This window comes from Alligator mississippiensis, chromosome 1 (genome assembly GCF_030867095.1).
Source record: "Alligator mississippiensis isolate rAllMis1 chromosome 1, rAllMis1, whole genome shotgun sequence".
NCBI classification, from domain to species: Eukaryota; Metazoa; Chordata; order Crocodylia; family Alligatoridae; genus Alligator; species Alligator mississippiensis.
The window spans coordinates 4,522,617-4,541,927 of NC_081824.1; positions in this window are offsets into that span (position 1 = coordinate 4,522,617).

The following is a 19,311-nucleotide window of genomic DNA, read 5'->3' on the forward strand; positions in this document are numbered from 1 at the left end:
TGAGTGTCTATTATCACGGTCCAAATGAACGCCCATGAATGTCATGGCTTTGCTGGTGCATTTTGGTCCTGACCTGCTAGCCCAGGGCTGGGGCCCTACCCACAGTACGGCCCCAGAGCCATGCTCTGTAGGCCTTCCTCGCTCCGCTCTCCCTCTGCTCTACGCTCCTGTTTCCATCCTGCTTTGTCTCAATTCACTGCTGCTCCTGCCTACAACCAAGCAACATTTTTCCACGCAGAATAAAGTCATCACAGCACACCATGCATTAGTCTCCACTGAAGGAGAAATGTTCCATGAAGAATAGCAATGGCCAAAAATAGCCTTAAAAAAACCCCAAAACCCTTTAAATGCAATGAGTGCAAGAGATGTCAATGAGTTTTAGCTATGTAGAAAAGAAAAAAGAAAAAAAAAGAAAATAGGAAGATGCTATCTTGGTCTGTTGTTTTGATTATTCCAGGGGGAAAAAAATTACTAAAAGGTCTGAGTCATGATTGGAAATGCCTTACAGGCCCCAGTTTTAAATGATTTTGAAGCCCTGGCATAATTGGAGCATCTTTCGGTACTCTGAGTAAGTGCTGTGATCTTGAGAAAGATGCTGTGTACTCTCAGTGCCTCAGACTGGCCCTTGTCATGGTCTGAATGGCCCGAAGCATCGAAAAATGACGTGTATTCCCTTCCACCCCTTTTCTGCTACATGCATCCGGGGGTTTAAGCCTTCCCTAGAGATACCGGGTGCTGGCTGGGAACAGGGACTGGGCTGTGCCAATGCTTCTGCTGGCACCAACCCCGGAGGGTCCTGGCTGGAGGGTCTTGCTCCTCTGCTCAGGGTCAGACCGATGCTGCATTTGGGGTCAAGAAGGATTTCCCCCCTTGGACAGATTGGCACAGACTGGGGGGTTTTGCCTTCCTCTGTAGCGGGGGCACGGCCTCTACCTGGGGTCTCTCGAGCATCTAGTAACAACCTTTTCTAGAAGCAGGATGTTCGCCGCTGTGTCCCCCCTGCTTTCCCCGGGGCGGGAGTGGGTGTGATGTCTGGTGTTGTGTCAGGGTTGACCGTAGTTTTATGCAGAGCTTAGATGATGGGCTGGTTTGCCCAGGGCTGATCCTGCCCCAGGCGGGGGTTGGACGAGATGTGAGCTCTGCAGCTCCCTGCCAGCCCCGCGGCTCTGGGATTTTCTAGACTCTAGCAAAATATTCAAACACCTGCTTTCAGGGCAGGACTCAAGTCATCCCTCCAGAGCCACAAGACAAGGACTTCCCTAATAGCCCTAGTCTCCTGGGAAATGTTAGAGAAGGGCTTTCCAGCTCATCAGTCCAATAGCTCTCCCTTTCATTCCCTTGCATTTGGATGCAGATTTTTCCGCCTCCCTGGTTCTTGCAGTCCAGCCCGGGTATCCCATGCAGCTCTACCCATCTTAGCTGTGATTCCAGCTCCCCGCACATCTCTCCGGCTTGAGAGCTGCACGCGCAACTCCAGGCGCTCTATCGCCGCGTTATTCAGCCACCGCCGCTGCTGCACTACAGCCTTGGCTTGGCCAAGACAGCCTCCGCACTCTCACGTGCTAATGCCAAAGAGCATTTAAAGAGAAATGAGACACCGTCACAGCGAACGACAATGACAATGTCAAGAGCTGCTCCAAAGCTAGTGAAGGAGCCCAGAGACGTGGTGCATTCTCCATCCTTGGAGGATTTTAAGACCCAGGTAGACCAAGCCTTGGCTGGGATGATGTAGTTGGGGCTGGTCCTGCTTGGAGCAGGGGTTCGACTAGATGTGAGCCCCTGAGCTCCCTGCAACCCTCGTTGTCTACGGTTCCAAGATGATCTGAAAGTATCCCTTGTATTTCCTCGTATAAAATGCAAACTAAAACGGGCTCATCGGCCAGCAGAGACTTCGCTGCTGGCCACTTCCACCAGGAAATGAAGAACAGCCTTCTTTGACTGCGACGCCCTGGAGAAACAGCACGCAGGCGATAAACAATTCAACCCCGTCTCAGCTGGCGAAGAGTCACAAAGGGGCAGAGGCGCAGTCCATCGTTCCTCGCTTTCACCCTCCCCAGGTTTGCAGTCATTCAAGGCACACATCTATCTACCATCTGCTTGGGTCGATGTTAATGAAAGGGGTTGATGCTGAGGACCCCCACTCCCTCGGCAGAGAGGTTGGGACTGAAGGGAGCCCCGAAATGGAGCTGCACTCCCAACCCCTCCGGGCGACCCTTCCAGACACCGGGACACCGGCTGCACGGGGACCTCCTGGTACCGCAGGCTACGTGCAACCGGCTCATCCTTCTCCATCCAGCACCTTGCACGGCTGCTGCATCCGCCTCTGAGAAGAAACCCCAGGCAGGCAGAGGGCCCGTCCCTGGAGCACAGAAAACCAGGGCTGGCTGGGCCCTTGGGGCAGAGGCGGATTAAGATTTATCGGGGCCCTGGGCAAACAGAAAATTGGCGACCCCCCCACACACACCATTACTTATAAACACGAATGTAACAAAAAGCACCAATAAAGAGACCCCCTAGATGTTTGCATGGTGCATTAATAAGTAAAGCACATCCCGCGATGTCAAAATTAAGCACTCAATTTTGCCACACGCAAAACCGAATAAAGCAACTGCCTTAGGAAAATGACTCGGACGCATGGGATCGCCAGAAAGATATAACAGCACGAAAGGAAGAAGCTTTAGTTTAGTGGCCATGTAGACTCATTTGGCTTCTTTTTTTTTTTTAAGACACATTTTGCATTGTACCTGCACACTACAGCACACTACGACAAGAAAAATACAGACCATACCTACAGCCTCAAGGACGAGTCTAAGAATACCATTAGCGATTTTTGCAATTAAAATAAAGCAGTAGGCCTACACAACTCAATTTGGTTGATCTTTTCTGAAACATTAACCATGCTAAACTTCATCTACTGTAAAGGTCCCTCTTTTATAAACCCATTACGCCTGTGTTTTAATGCTCCCATTGCATAATTATGTAACCAAAATGTATAGATATATTGATCTATACAGATATCATAGTGATATCTCTGTCTATACCTGGATCTCTATAGAGATACCTGTACAGATGTATCACACACACACACACACACCATGTTTCTCTCTCTATATAATGCATCTCTCTAGACAGACAGATCTGTATCTAATCACCCCCTGGAAGAGCTCACACTTCCCCACATGAGCTGCCATCACTGGGGAGAGATGCAGACCCCTCTCCACCGGCAGGCTTATTTGGGGTCGGGAACTGCAGGAAGCATCCCGGGGGCAGTGGGATTCCCCTTCTCTGCCCCCAAAGCAGCCCTTGGTGGCGGGACTAAAGCACCGCGTGCTGCCCTGCGCTGGGAATCTGGTGCAGTTTGGGGTCAGTTTGGGGTTGCACCCCCCAACACACACACAGTCGAACACAGACACACACCCTGCATCCACCACAAGCGGCATGGCAGGATGTCCTGAGCTGTCTGCCTGCCCTTGGGAGGGAGGGAGGGCAGGATTGGGCATTAAGCTGCCCCTGCTCAGGGGGTCCGGCTAGTCCACCCCCTGCTCGCGGCCTCACCACTGCAGACTGATGACACCAAGGCTCCCTCGGCTTCTCTCACCCCCGGCAGGAGCTAATTCATCCGGGGCAGCACGTATGTTCTGCACACCACGGCCCAGCATGTCACTGAACCGCTGGCACGCACACAAACACACACCCACACACAGACCCCAGACATCCAGGATACACACTCTGACAAGTGGAGAACCCAGGTGTCTGGGACACACCAACACACACACACAACCCAGGTATCAAGGATGCAAGTACACACACACACATACACACACATGCACTTATGCGCCCGTGCACACACACACGGAGACCCCAGATATCCAGGATACACACGCAGGACCCAGACATCAAGGATGCACGCGCATGCACATGCATACACACACATACACACATGGAGACCCCAGGTATTCAGGACACACACACAAGACCCAGATATCAAAGATACACGTGCATGCACGCACACCCCCCCCCCCAAATATCCAGTATACACACACGGGACCCAGACATCAAGGATGCACCTGCATGCATGCGCGCGTGCGCACGCACACACACACACACACACACACACACACACACACACAGACCCCAGATATCCAGGAAACACATACACAGGATCTAGATCAAGGATTCACATGGATGCATGCATGCACACACACACACACACAAAACCCAGATATCAAGAACAGATGGAATCACACACTCACACACACACAAAGCAGACATCAAGGATGCATGCACATGCACATGCATACACACACACACATATGCACACATGAGAACTCAGACATCCAAAGGATGCACGTGCGTGCGCACACGCACACACACACATGCACTTATGTGCCCATGCACACACACACGGAGACCCCAGATATCCAGGATACACACACGGGACCCAGACATCAAGGATGCACGCGCATGCACATGCATGCACACACATACACACATGGAGACCCCAGGTATTCAGGATACACACACAAGACCCAGATATCAAAGATACATGTGCATGCACGCACACCCCCCCCCCCAAATATCCAGTATACACACACGGGACCCAGACATCAAGGATGCACCTGCATGCATGTGCGCGCGCGCGCGCGCACACACACACACACACACACACACAGATATCCAGGAAACACATACACGGGATCCAGATCAAGGATACACACACACACACACACACACACACACACAGAACTCAGACAGCCAGGACACACACACACAAAACCCAGATATCAAGAACAGATGGAATCACACACTCACACACGCACAAAGCAGACATCAAGGATGCATGCACATGCACATGCATACACACACACACATATGCACACACAAGAACTCAGACATCCAAAGGATGCACACACACACACACACACACACACACACACACACACACACAGAGCCCAGACACAATCCAGGATGGATTGACACGCACACGTAGACACACAGAGAACCCTGGAATCTGACACACGTGCGCGCACACAGAACCTAGACATCCATGACAGACTCACACACACTCAGACACACAGACATCCTGGCATCCAGGACACACTCATACACACACACTGAGGAAACTCAGTGCTCTCTGCAGAGAAGCCATTGCTGTGTTCTTGCTCCTCTCCCCTTGTCTGCTCATTTCCCAGCCTGACATGGCTAAACACAGCTCCAGGTCTTGCCTCCGCAGAGGACTTGCCCTTGGCCAGGGAAGGCTGTGAGAGGAGCGGAGGGGAGCAGGGAAGAAGATGGAGAACCCCAGTGCCCAGTCCTGGGCTGCTAAAATGTGGCACTAGCTAGTGCTTCCTTCAGCTCTGCCACCAACCTCTTGGTGCACATGGGCAAGTCCCTTCTCCCTGGCTTGGGAAATGGAGACTCTAGGTCATCACCTCCTTCATTGTTCCTGATTTGAAAGGGCAAAAAAGACATCTTCCAGACCTGCTCCGTTCTCAAATGTGCATGTGTTTGTCTGTGTGTGTGTATGTGCATGTCACGTGCGCGTGTATGTATCTGTTCTCCAGTGTGTGTCTGTGTGCATGCATCTGTTCTCAAGTGTGGATGTGGATGCCTGCATGTATGTGTATGTGTGAATCTATTCTCGTGTGTGTGTGTGTGTGTGTGTCTGCTCTCAAGTCTGTGTGCGTGCATGTGCACGGGTCCATTTCAAGTGTGCGTGTAGTACGTGTATGTATCTATTCTTGAATGTATGTGTGTGTATATGCATCTTCTCAAGTGTATGCACACGTGTTCATTCTCGAGTGTGTGTATGTGCACATGTATGTGTGTGCATGTATCTATTGTTGTGTGTGTGTGTGTGTGTATCCATTCTCAAGTGTATGTATGGGTGTGTATTTTTAGTGTGTGTGTATCCATTCTTGAGTACGTGTGTGCATGCATGTGTGTCTGTTCTCAAGTGTGTGTCTATGTGTGTATCTGTTCCTGTATGTGTACCTGTTCTTGAGTGCGTGCGTGCATGCATGCGCGTGCATGCATGTGTGTGTGTGTGTGTGTGTGTGTGTGTGTGTGTGTGTGTGTAAAAGCTCCTGAGAATGGCACCAGGGCAGCCAAAGTGAGCAACATGTAAATTGGAGGCCTCGGGTTAGGACCAAAGCTGCCTCCTCGTGTCCTGCTGGCTGGGTCCCTCTCAGAGACCAGGGGACCCTGGGCCGGGGTGGTCACACTCATCCGGTCCCATGGGCTGGAGGAGTGATGTGCTGGGGCATCCTTGATGCCTGGGTCCCATGTGTGTGTATCCTGGATATCTGGGGTCTCCGTGTGTGTGTGTGTGGGTGCATGAGTGCACACGTGCATCCTTGATACCTGGGTTGTGTGTGTGTGTTGGTGTGTCCCAGACACCTGGGTTCTCCATGTGTCTGAGTGTGTATCCTGGATGTCTGGGGTCTGTGTGTGGGTGTGTGTTTGTGTGTGCACCAGTGGTTCAGTGACATGCTGGGCCGTGGTGTGCAGAACATATGCATAGGCTGGATCTCCTGCCCCTCTACCAGCACACCAGCTCCAGCGCCCACGTCAGCCACTCTGGGACCCGTGCTGCGTGCTGCACAGTCCGGCCAGGGGCACGTAGCCCAGATCCTAGACCGGCCAGAGCAGAAGCCACACCGCCCATGGTACCAGACGGCACCTCTGGACCACCCCAAATCGAGGAAGAGTCGGCTGCAGGGATCTCGGGACGTTGAATCCTCACGACTACAACAGGAGATGCAAAAGCAGGAGCGGCAGAAGCATGTCGTGGATCGAATCAAGAACCCAGAGCCACCCACCCCACGCGAAAACATGTGCCCGAGTTGCAGCAGAGTCCAACAATCCCGGATCAGCCTAAGCAACCATCTTTGGCCCCACAGATAGGACAACCATGGAAGGCAATCATCCTCAACTGCAAGGGATTGCCAAAGACCACGGACATCCTAGACCCCTCCAGCCCCTAAAAACCACACTCCCCCACACCAGGAGAACTTGGACTCAGCTGGGTTTAATTGCGTAGCAAGGGACTTCCCATAGACAACGCACTGGGTAAAGCTCTCAAGCCCGTGTTAAAACAGGGGTAAGATGAACCAGCAACAAGGGGCCCTTGCCGCTTTAAAATCCACCGTATTTTCTTGCATACAACACGCCACCTGAATAAGACATGCAGCTTGTTTTTGAGAGGCAGAATGGAGAATAAAAATGATCCTTCCTTGAGCATACTGGTAAGTAGCAGGAAATACCTTAGTCGCAGCATCTGCAGCTCCCCGGGGCAAGAGATAATGTCCACAGCCAGCAGCTAGGGAGCTCCACCTGTATCATTACTTCCCCTGGGGCCCAATAACGGCGGAGTCTGCAATTGCAGTATTTCATCGCTTTTAATGTGCACCCCAATTCTCATCAGCTGAATTTTGGGGGAAGTGTGGGGTATATGCAAGGAAATATGGTATGAACTCTCTCTCTCTCTCCATCCGTCTGTGGAAGTTTGCTCACGTCAGCACAAAAGTCCTACACGTCCAGCCACCAGTGAGACACCCTCAATTACCATATTTTCTGGTGTACAACACATACCCTTTCCCTTTTTTTCCCCCTTTTTCCCCTTTTTATCTACCTTTTTCCCCTTTTTATCTACCTTTTCCCCATTTTTATCTCTCTGTCTCTCTCTGACACACACACACACTGGGGAGGTTCACTTGTTTTGTGGGAGATTGCTTTTCTCTTAATCAACAGACTCACTTTCAACCATCACATTGAGTACAGATTTATATCAGAGAATCACAGACAAGGAGGGTCGAAGGGACCTCAGGAGGTCACATCTAGTCCAACCCCTGCTCCAAGCAGGACCAACCCCAACTACATCATCCCAGCCAAGGCTTGGTCTACCTGGGGCTTCAAAACCTCCAAGGATGGAGATCCTACCAGCTCTCTGGGGAGCCTGTCCCAGTGCTTCACCACCCTCCTGTAGGGACAGGGGACACATTTACTGCATCCAAGCAGAGCAGGCACCAGATGCACGCTCTTGCTATGGAGTAAATCACTCAGATCCAGAGCAGAGCTGCCCCCTGAAAAGTGATTCATTGTTTCCCTCCACAGGAAAGCCAATTTCCTCCAGGCCTAGCCACGTGCTCAGTGCAAACCTACTTCCCCCCTTCCTAGTGACCACGAACTGTGATAAAACCAACTGCGGCAGCAAGCTTAGAAGAGCTGGTGTGCGTGTGCATTCACTCCTTATTAAGGAATAATTTGCTGTGAATTAAAATGGTTCTGGAGCAAGTAAAACAGCAGCGTCTCATGCTAACACAGCTGGCAAACCAGCAGTGTGCATGCCACAAGTGGCACAGGAGGCCTCTGCGTGTGGCACATGACAAGCCAGGCATAGGACAGGTAGCAGAGCAGCAGATAGGACAGGAAGCAGAAAGCAGAGCAGCAGATCAGGCAGGGAGTACAGGGCAGGAAGCAGAAAGCAGGGCAGAAGATCAGGCAAGGACTTAACTAGGATGATTTAGACAGGGACGGTCAGCCTGACTTTTCTCCGATTCGATTATAACCGAGGATGCACGAAAGGCATCGACTTCCAGGAGCCTGAGAAGTATCAGGGCAATCTGAAAGTGTCCCATGCATTCCCTCATATATAATGCATGCTGAAATGTCCAGCAGCTGTTTTTTAGGGGGGAAAGGTGCGCATTGTGAACCAGAAAATATGGTAATTCAAGGTGTCCCATTGTAGGCCAAGGCAAAAATAGGAGACAGGGAGAGGGAAAGGGGCTGCTGGGATCACAGAGGCACTTCCAGCCTTTAGCCTGGACTCCTGCTGCTATTGCTATGCAGTTCTGCACTGTTCCTCCTTTGAATTCCCCATGGGAAGGGGTTGGCTAAGATGCTTTGGAGAGGACTTGACCCATAGAGCATGGAGGCACAAAGTCCTGTGAAGTGAGAGAGGGTGGAGATAGACAGTATGTCATTTCTGCTGCACAAATGATCCATGTGCATGCTTTTATCCCACGAGAGGTGGAAAATAATCCCATGATAGCTTAACTCTGTTTCCTTAAGAGCTAAGCCTGTCGTGGAACAGGTCACTGCCATGGAACAGCTGATGCACTTCAAAACCCCACTCTCCTTGGGTCTGGATTGCCATATTTTCTAGCAAACCATGCACACTTTCTGCCCTAAAAACAAGCTGCTGGGAATGTTAGCATGCATTATATATGAGGAAATATGGTATTTTCTAGAAAACAACGCACACTTCCTGCCCTAAAAACAACTTGCTGGACTGTTAGTATGCATTATATATGAGGAAATACGGTATTTTCTAGCAAACAACGCACACTTTCTGCCCTAAAAACAAGCTGCTGGGAATGTTAGCATGCATTATATATGAGGAAATATGGTATTTTCTAGCAAACAACGCACACTTCCTGCCCTAAAAACAACTTGCTGGACTGTTAGTATGCATTATATATGAGGAAATACGGTATTTTCTAGCAAACAATGCACACTTTCTGCCCTAAAAACAAGCTGCTGGGAATGTTAGCGTGCATTATATATGAGGAAATATGGTAAGAGCTGTGTCTGGTCCTTACTGGGCAATGCAAAAGTATAATCGACGTGCAATTCCCAGGGAGCAAGAACTCCCTCACTGCTGCTACTCAGTTCCTTACTACAAGCACCCTTTTTTCCTTCGCTCTGCCTTTGAAAATAAAAGTGGGTATCATATTCTGGGGCACGTTGTAGGCAAGACAATACAGTGGTTTGTTCATGTGTTCAAGCCCTCTGCCTAGGAATTCAGTGCAAACCTCTCCAGTGCAGGGTTTCTCTGCCAGGCTAAGAGCTGTGACGTTGAGGGATGAAGCCAATCCTCTAATGACAGCACCTTTTGAAGGCCAAGTCACCCATGCCTCAGCCTGGATGCTAGAAGGATGTTCGTAACCCCCAGGGCAGGGAGAGTCTGGAACAGAAGTAGGTGTAATGGGGGCAAAACACTTTCCTTCTTTTCAAAAGGCCTTAATCCATGTATCGGTGGTGACACGGCAGCGATGGCATCTCTCCGCGGTTCCAAAAGCATGCATTTGCCTATTCCAGACTCACGCCAAGGGCTGGCCCTGGTCGATGCAGCTGTAGACAGCTACCTGGACTTGAGGCTGGGGAGCCAAGTGTAACTCCGTGCCATCTCTCCTGCACTGTTGTCTCATGTACTAGAAGCTGGGGCGTCTCACCTATTTTGGCCCAATGGACCATCTCTGCTATGACAGACCCTTTGACCCTGAGGAAAAGGAATCAGAAATGCGGTTGCTGGTGATGGCCGAGGACTGGTCCTTTCCATGCCTGTGGGAGATGCTAAAGGCACTGAGCCGGTTTTCAAGACAACTGGCTGCTCTTTCTGGTGCTGCAGGGCCAAGGCACTTAAATCCACGGGGTAGGAACTGCCCTGGCTTTGGAGTCAATTAGGGTCTGAGTCTTCAGAGGTGCCAAACCCCAGTGACGTCAGATGGAGTTTCTTGAAACCAGGCCCTAAATTAGGGGACATTTTGCAAATGTGGAGGAATCTGCACAAAACATTTCCTACAAAGCCCCACTTGTTCCCCTTAGTTCTTGACCCGACCTGGGTCTGACAGCTGTGGAGTCAGGGGCCCAGCGTCCAAAACGTCCGAAACCAACCACCTCTTTTGCAATGTTTTGGCCTCAGAGCTCAATTCCTCATTGATCTCGGGCGGTCCGGTGTTGGTGTTGCCAGAGCTTGTGGGGTGCATTGTGGTGCTGCCCGGCGTCTCAGGAGATGACCCATGGTTTTCTTCTCCTGACAAACACATTGGTTGCAGAGAGGCCCCATGTTTTCATGAGAAAGTTGCATCTGCCGAGCCGTTCAGGCTCCGCCATGTGTGCCATTTGTAACTGGAGCATAAATGCACGGACATTGTGCAATTGGGGTGCATGAGGGATACCTCCCCATGGTGCGTCCTGGGCAACTTCTCCAGCAAAGCCAAATCTATCAAGCACTCCAAACACCAGCTGGCACGATGAGCTGACCTTACATCCAAGTGGTTTTGCCATCTCACTATGGGAGTGATTCCCCACCAGGGTGGAGATCCTTCCAAGGGTGCCACGGGGTGCCCCACCTTATTAGCACGGTTTGGCGTGCAAACGTGATTCACAAGATAAACCCAGAGATTTTGAACAGAGACCCATCACCAGGGTCTTTCCAAATTCTTTGCCATAGAAAAGCTGCTCTCTAATTTTTTTCCATAGGCAAAAAAAGAGTGAAATCAAAGAGCTGGCGCCTTCCTAGGGGTGCCTCGAGCCTATGCAGGGGTGCCTCGAATCTAAACCAGGTTGAGAACCACTGTCCTATGATGGCAGAAGCTGCTGGTGCTCTTAGCAAAACACCACTTTCCTTTATCGGATGAAGGATGAACCAGAGGAGACATCACAGCAAGAGGAGCCTTCAAGAGCCCACCGAACCCTGACGCCTTCCTGTCTCCAACGATGGTTCAGAGGCCGGTCTTTGTCTGTCTTTTGAACCTTTCCTTCCGTTCACTGCCTCACGGCCTTTTAGCACGAATCCCATCTTGACTTCCAGGGTGGAAATAAAATTGCCTTGCGTAAGTAAGAAGGCGGAGAGCGCTCCGCACGGCCTTGGAGCAGGGCTTCTTTTGTCTGGTGAATAATTGATGTCAAATGGGTCCAGTTGAAGAGGTTATTAAAAGGCAGCTTTTATCATGCATTAGGGAGTTTTGAATGGCCCTCCTGGATGCAAGTGCCCAGCTGGCCTTAGATCCACCGGCAAGTCTTGCTTTGCACTCAGAAATTCAGCCAAAAAAGGGACTTTTGCCACCAGCTCAGCAGGTGCGTCTGAGCATGGGCAGAGAACGGAGCAGCTGAGAAAGAGACCGGCATTTTTACCATCCTTTGTGTATCTCTGCACCTAAAATTGAGGGTTTGGATTAAAAAACAAACAAACAAAAAACCAAGGGAGCGGGGTAGAAACATTTTAGTACATGGATAAAACTGTCCAGGACAAACACCGAGCACTGCAACGAGGTAGGTCTTTTTCAAGCTTGGGTGGTCTCATGACCCACATGGAGGTTGGAGATCACTGTCATGTACATCACGGTGAAGGGTGCCTGGAAAACCTTGGTGCCGTGTTGTGCCAGCAGAAGTGATCACCCACCGCTCCGTGGGAGGATGTGCCACCTCTTCAGAAAAGAGGACACGTGTCTTTTGCTCTCTCCATGGCAAAAATATAATGAAGACATCTCACAGGGGCCTGTATACCCTGCGCTGCTAGCTCTAGACAAGCAGGCAAAGCCTAGCTACAGACATAGGCTGGGTTAGCACATGGTGGGCACTACTAGATGCCCGGAAAACTATTGAAAAGGGTACTGCCTCCTTCCCAAATGCTTCAGGAAACCTAGAAGAAGTCAGCTGTGCTGACTGCAACCTAGGGGGCTCACCAATGCAAAAGAGCTCCCGGATGAAGGGGTTTATATCACCTCTGACCATGCCAAGGGGCACAGCCATTCGCTCCACATCTGTAGTGGAAAGACGATCCCGATGCGGGGGAAAGCGGGGAAAGGGGTCAAGAGGCTTCCTTGGCTGAGCAGAGAAATCCAGAGCAGCCTACAAGCAGTGGAAACTGGGAGAGATCACCAAAAGGAGTATACCGCCTCAGCTCACAGTTGTAGGGAGGCAGTTAGATGGGCCAAAGCTACCATGGAGCTGAGGATGGCATCCCAAGTTAAGGATAACAAAAAAAGTTTTTTCAGATATATTGGTAGTAAAAGGAAGGCCCAGGGAGGAATAGGACCGCTGCTAAATGGGCAAAAGCAATTGGTGCCGGACAGGGGGGACAAGGCTGAACTCCTCAACGAGTTCTTTGCCTCCGTGTTCCTAAGTGAGGGACACGACAAGTCTCTCACGGGGGTTGTAGAGAGGCAGCAGCAAGGCGCCAGACTGCCATGCGTAGACCCTGAGATGGTGCAGAGTCACTTGGAAGAACTGGATGCCTTCAAGTCAGCAGGCCCGGACGAGCTCCATGCGAGGGTGCTGAAGGCACTGGCCGACGTCATTGCAGAGCCACTGGCGGGAATATTCGAAGGCTCGTGGCGCACGGGCCAAGTCCCGGAGGACTGGAAAAGGGCCAATGTGGTCCCCATTTTCAAGAAGGGGAGGAAGGAGGACCCGGGCAACTATAGGCCAGTCAGTCTCACCTCCATCCTTGGCAAAGTCTTTGAAAAAATTATCAAGGCTCACATTTGCGAGAGCCTGGCAGGACAAATCATGCTGAGGGGAAACCAGCATGGGTTTGTGGCGGGCAGATCGTGCCTGACCAATCTAGTCTCTTTCTATGACCAGGTTACGAAACGCCTGGACACAGGAGGAGGGGTGAATGTCGTATACCTGGACTTCAGGAAGGCTTTCGATACGGTATCCCACCCCATACTGGTGAACAAGTTAAGAGGCTGTGACTTGGATGACTACACAGTCCGGTGGGTGGCGAATTGGCTGGAGGGTCGCACCCAGAGAGTCGTGGTGGATGGGTCGGTCTCGACCTGGAAGGGTGTGGGCAGTGGGGTCCCGCAGGGCTCGGTCCTTGGACCGATACTCTTTAATGTCTTCATCAGCGACTTGGACGTGGGAGTGAAGTGTACTCTGTCCAAGTTTGCAGACGACACAAAGCTATGGGGAGAAGTGGACATGCCGGAGGGCAGGGAACGGCTGCAAGCAGACCTGGATAGGCTGGACAAGTGGGCAGAAAACAACAGGATGCAGTTCAACAAGGAGAAATGCAAAGTGCTGCACCTAGGGAGGAAAAATGTCCAGCACACCTACAGCCTAGGGAATGACCTGCTGGGTGGCACGGAGGTGGAAAGGGATCTTGGAGTCCTAGTGGACTCCAAGATGAACATGAGCCGGCAGTGTGACGAAGCCATCAGAAAAGCCAATGGCACTTTATCGTGCATCAGCAGATGCATGACGAATAGGTCCGAGGAGGTGATACTTCCCCTCTATAGGGCGCTGGTCAGACCGCAGTTGGAGTACTGCGTCCAATTCTGGGCGCCGCACTTCAAGAGAGATGTGGATAACCTGGAGAGGGTCCAGAGAAGGGAAACTCGTGTGGTTAAAGGCTTGCAGACCAAGCCCTATGAGGAGAGACTGGGGCACCTGGACCTCTTCAGCCTCCACAAGAGAAGGTTGAGAGGCGACCTTGTGGCTGCCTATAAGTTCATCACGGGGGCACAGAAGGGAATTGGTGAGGATTTATTCACCAAGGCGCCCCCGGGGGTTACAAGAAACAATGGCCACAAGCTAGCAGAGAGCAGATTTAGACTGGACATTAGGAAGAACTTCTTCACAGTTCGAGTGGCCAAGGTCTGGAACGGGCTCCCAAGGGAGGTGGTGCTCTCCCCTACCCAGAGGGTCTTCAAGAGGAGGTTAGATGAGTATCTAGCTGGGGTCATCTAGACCCAGCACTCTTTCCTGCCTATGCAGAGGGTCGGACTCGATGATCTGTTGAGGTCCCTTCCGACCCTAGCATCTATGAATCCATGTATCTATGATGGTGTGCCACTGTTGGAGCAGAGCTGGGCACGTGCCAATAAACATACCAGCCACAGCTCCAGGATATCTCTCCAGCCTCTGTTACACGTCAGCAACAACACGTGTGTTTGTCACATCTGTCACATCTGTTCCGTCAACACATGTACATACGTGTGGTGTGGACAGGCATGATGGCAAGCACTGCTTCCAGTAAGACATGCTCAGATAATAAGTGGTGGGACCACGTAGGTATCTCGAGGGTAGGTGGAGGCCAGGGGACATCTTGCCATCACCAGCTGCTGAGGTGCTGGTGGGAGATCTCACACTGACCTCTGCACCTGAGGGCCTCCACCATCGGCCCCAGCAGCCTGCCCAGACTTTGCCCAAGGAGTTGGAGGAGCAGGACCCACATAGTGCCATATCCGTGCCCCCACCCACGGGGAGCCCGGGCTGCACGTGTTGTAGCTCGACGATGGGTGTAGAGCAGAGGGGCTCAGAGGCAGGTGCCCCCCTGCCCAGGGTCTCTGAGCTGCAAAACTCACCTGCGGTTGAGGCGGCCCTTTCCTTTGAGCCCCGTGAATGACCCCCGGCTTTGAATGGATCTGTCAAATTCACACAAGGGTGTGAAGCTCATTCGCACCCAGGTGCCAGGTGTTAGCCAAATTAAAATGCCCTTCTCAGAAAGGCCAGCAATGACACAACCGTGGAAACACCTGCCCCTGCATCACGAGCACTATCTTCCCCAGTGGCTTTATCCCTGCGATAGCCACGGTCACGACGACGGTGCTTCTCCTTCAGGATCTCAGCCCTCTCCGGTCTCCCTGGTCCCCTCTTACCTCTGCGGGGGTCAGACAGGGAGCAAGTCTCTACTTCAACTCATGCCTGGCTCCTAGCTCTTCCTCTCAAGCATCTGCTGCTATAATCAGAGAGTCCTAGAGCTGGGGGGCAGGCAGGGAGCTGCATCTGCCTGGGGATCAGCCCTGTGCAAACCAGCCCAGACAAATGCTTTGTTTAAACTCCATATAAGACTGCCTGACATCACACCCCACCCTGCCACAGGGAAAGCAGGGGGACCGCGGCAGCCAAGGTTGTGCCGCTGCAAAGGTTGCTCATATACGATCCCAAGCAAAGGCTGTGCCCCCACTACAAAGGCAACCCGACCCCAAATCCACATCAGTCGGACAAGAGGGGAAATTCCTTCCTGGCCCCAAATGCAGCATGGTCTGAGTCTGAGTGGAGGGGCAAGACCCTCCAGCCAGGGCCCTGCAGGGTTGGTGCCAGCAGGAGCACTGGCATAGCCCAGTCCCATCCCTGCAGCCTGGGCTGCAGCCCGTACCCAGCGCCTCTGGGGGAGGCTTAAAAAACCCCTGACACCCAGAGCAGAAAAGGCAGTGAGGAGGGAACCAGCAAAGCCCAAAAGCCTGAGAAATCCCCATAGCAGAGCACAGGCATTGCAGCACCTAGATGATCCCCCACCAATGGCGGGTCCTCCTCTTCTTGAAAACCTCCAGGGATGCAAGGTCCACAGCATCACGGAGCATCTATTCTGCTGCCTCCCTTTTGCTAATAGTAAGGAAGTTTTTCTAGATATCCAGTCTAAACTTAACTTTGCTGCAGCTTCAAGCCAGTGGTCCTTGTCCTGCTCTCTGCAGCGAGAGAAAAGGTGGCTTGGGGGTTCAGACAGTAAAGATGTTTTCCCTTATGACCAGCCTGAAACAGCCCTGGAGGAGTTTGTGACCATTGGTCCCTGTTGTCCCTTGGGGTGCTCTGGTGAACAGGCATTCATTTCCCTAATCCTGATGCACACCCAGTATGTATTTATAGGCTGCCACCAAACCAGCTTTACTCTGGAGTTGATCAATCCTAGATTTAATCTGGAGTTGATTAGTCCTAGATTTAATCTGGATTTTTAAACCTGGACATTAATCTAGGTTTCATCTGGAGTTGATTAGTCCAAGATTTTCCTGGCATCAAAACAGGGGAGGGACAGTTGTTTATGCAAGAGGCTAAAATGGCAATTAACTGGAATTAGCTGCTTGTTCCAAAGCTACGTGTTAATTAGGATATTTCACAGGTACTTAATGTGGGACAATGGGTTTGTCCATCTGTAAGAGCTGGGGTTTGCTGTGAAACAAGAGGCTCAAATTCAAATAAAATCAGGCGTCTGTTTTTAGCTCCTGGTGTCTTCTCTTTGGCTAAAAACAGATGTTGGGTTTATCTAGGGTCTGACTGGCCCAGCCTTTGATTCACATCAAAATAGGGGGGGTGGGAGGCAGTGGATGGTTTGGGGACACAGGACAGGAGTGGTATTGAACTCAAATTCGCCCTTAACTGTCCAGAAAGTGTGGTCTTGGCACTTTGCAGGCACTTCACGGGTACTTAAAGTGGGACAATCATCTGGTACCTCTGTAGGATCCCACAATAAATGGCTTTGTCCCAGAGGAAATCCATTGTGTTTAGCCTTAAAGTCCCCCAAAAAGGCTGGGGCGGGTCCTTCAGAGGTCCACCTGTCCCACCAGCCCTGCCTGCACCAGCCCAGACACGTGTCTGTCGAACCCGCTCCTCGCACCTCCAGGAACAACCTTGCCTTGATGCCATCGCCACCCACCTGGGGACCGCCTGGCCTCCAAATGGCTCATGATGAAAATATTCCAGCCTCTACACAGGAAGAAGTTTTGAAGAAAGGAATAAAATAGTCTCTAACATTGAAAAAAAAAACCCTTCTTCCCCACAGCTGTTCTGCAAGCTGGCCTATGTGGAGAAAGGCTAGGAAGGCAAGGTAGATAGGACTGCTTTGGAGCACGGACCGGGGACCTGGGAAATGACAGAAGTATCAAAGATGGGGGGACCAGCTGGGATCCGTATTCCCAGCCCCCTTTCCCCAGAGTCAACAGTGTGTGATACCTCGCCGTCAGGCCATCTGTCTTACGGTCTCCATCACTTTCCACCCAAAGGAAAGCACCTAAGAAGCAGTCAAGGGTTCTGGGTCAATGGGATATCCTTTATTAGACCAACTAAATAGTTGGAAAAAGTGAGATCTGAAATGGTGGGCCAGCAGATGGGAATTGGAGTAAGAGAGATTTTGACCCCCCAGCTCAGAGGTGCCAGTTCACCCCATCCCGGTCCTGCCCAAGAGGCAACACACAATGACTGGGAAATCATTTCTAGCTGGTGGCATGATCCAGTTGCTAGCAGGACAAATGTCTATCAAGAGAATAACCCGACACCAAAAGAATAGCACAACGCCTCTTCTGTGAGCCTCAGCACGCATTTTTAACCAATTTACTTCTCCCGTGGTGCCCACTTCCCATGGACATTTGTGCAATCAGGGAGGCATGAACACAACGGTTTGCACAAAGCAGATCTCTTCCCATCGCACCCAGAGACTCTTGGCAAGGGGATTTTAAATGCACATCCTGGAAAACTTCCCACCAAAAAAAATCTACCGACAATTTTCAACCTTTTTTCATTTGCAGACCCCCTAAATAAAAATTTGAACGGAGGTGCGGACCCCTTTGCAAGCTTTGAATGGAGGCACAGACCCTTTTGAGTTGTCGCTGTGTTTTGATTGATCAGAGTCATGTTTTGAAGGCCCTTTAGACACAGCCTGCAGAGCCCCAGGGCTCGGGGGCACGAGTTGAAAACCGATGCTCTGCACAACGGGAGCAGCAACAGCCACACGCCGTTTCCAGGTGTCCGTTCACAGCCCGGCAGCTCACACGCCGGGTTTGGAGTCTCGCTGAGTCCGTCAACAGGAAACCAAACTTACAGAAAGATTTTTTTAGAGCCATTGCTATGAATCACTCACTCGGCCCTACCTGGGTGGCCAAGATCGGCGTACATCCAGAGGAGATCAGACCGCTGAAGCCACGCCTTAGATGGGATTGCTTTTCTTGTAGCACTGTACGTGAAACCCTCTGCATCTGAAAGCCAAGGAGGATGAGCTAACGATACGGCCTGCAAGGGTGAGATCTCAAATTAAAATGTCACAGATGATGAGCTGTCCCGCTAGCCTGTCTGCCCAGAGCCAGTCGGCCCGGACCAGCCAAGTGATGGGGATGTAACGCTTCACCTCGGCCGTTCGCCTGGAAATGCTTGAGTCAATACCGCGGCGGGGACTTAGTAAATAGATTTCTGGGCTCCCTAAGCAGCTCAGGGAGGCTTTAACGATGATATAGGAGCTTCTAAAATGAAAACCAAGGCCACGTTTTTGCCATTGGTCAGACTCATAAAGCGTCTGGGAATGGCTGGGCTGTCAAGTAAAAAAATGTCAGAGCGGGGGACCCGGCACGGCGCCTGGAGTCAGCTAATGCCGTTAAGTGCATTGAGGGAGATGAATGGCCTGTGGGATCCTTCTGAGCAGGAGAGGGTCAGCTAAGGGCAGGCACCGAACTGAAATTAAGGCAGGGGAAACCAGAGCCGGAGCCAGCGACAAGAGCGGTGTCGGTTGTCTAGAGCGCCCGGGAAGCATCCAGAGGGCCTGGACCACGGCTTTGCCACGGGCTCCAGGGATGCCGGAGATCACGGTGAAGCCAAGAGCAACAGGCTGCTAAGACTTCTTGTCCCTTCCCGTCCACGCTCCCCACACCCATGCAGAAGCCTTTCCTAATGCCACCACAAAGGGGATTAAAGGCACGCAGGGAAGGAGAACGGAGCACAACCAGAGTGAAGAGCTCTGCCCTCACTAATGTATAGGGGGGGATTAAAGCATAGCAATACCAACCATCCCAGCAGCCCTTTTGCCCGACTGTTGTC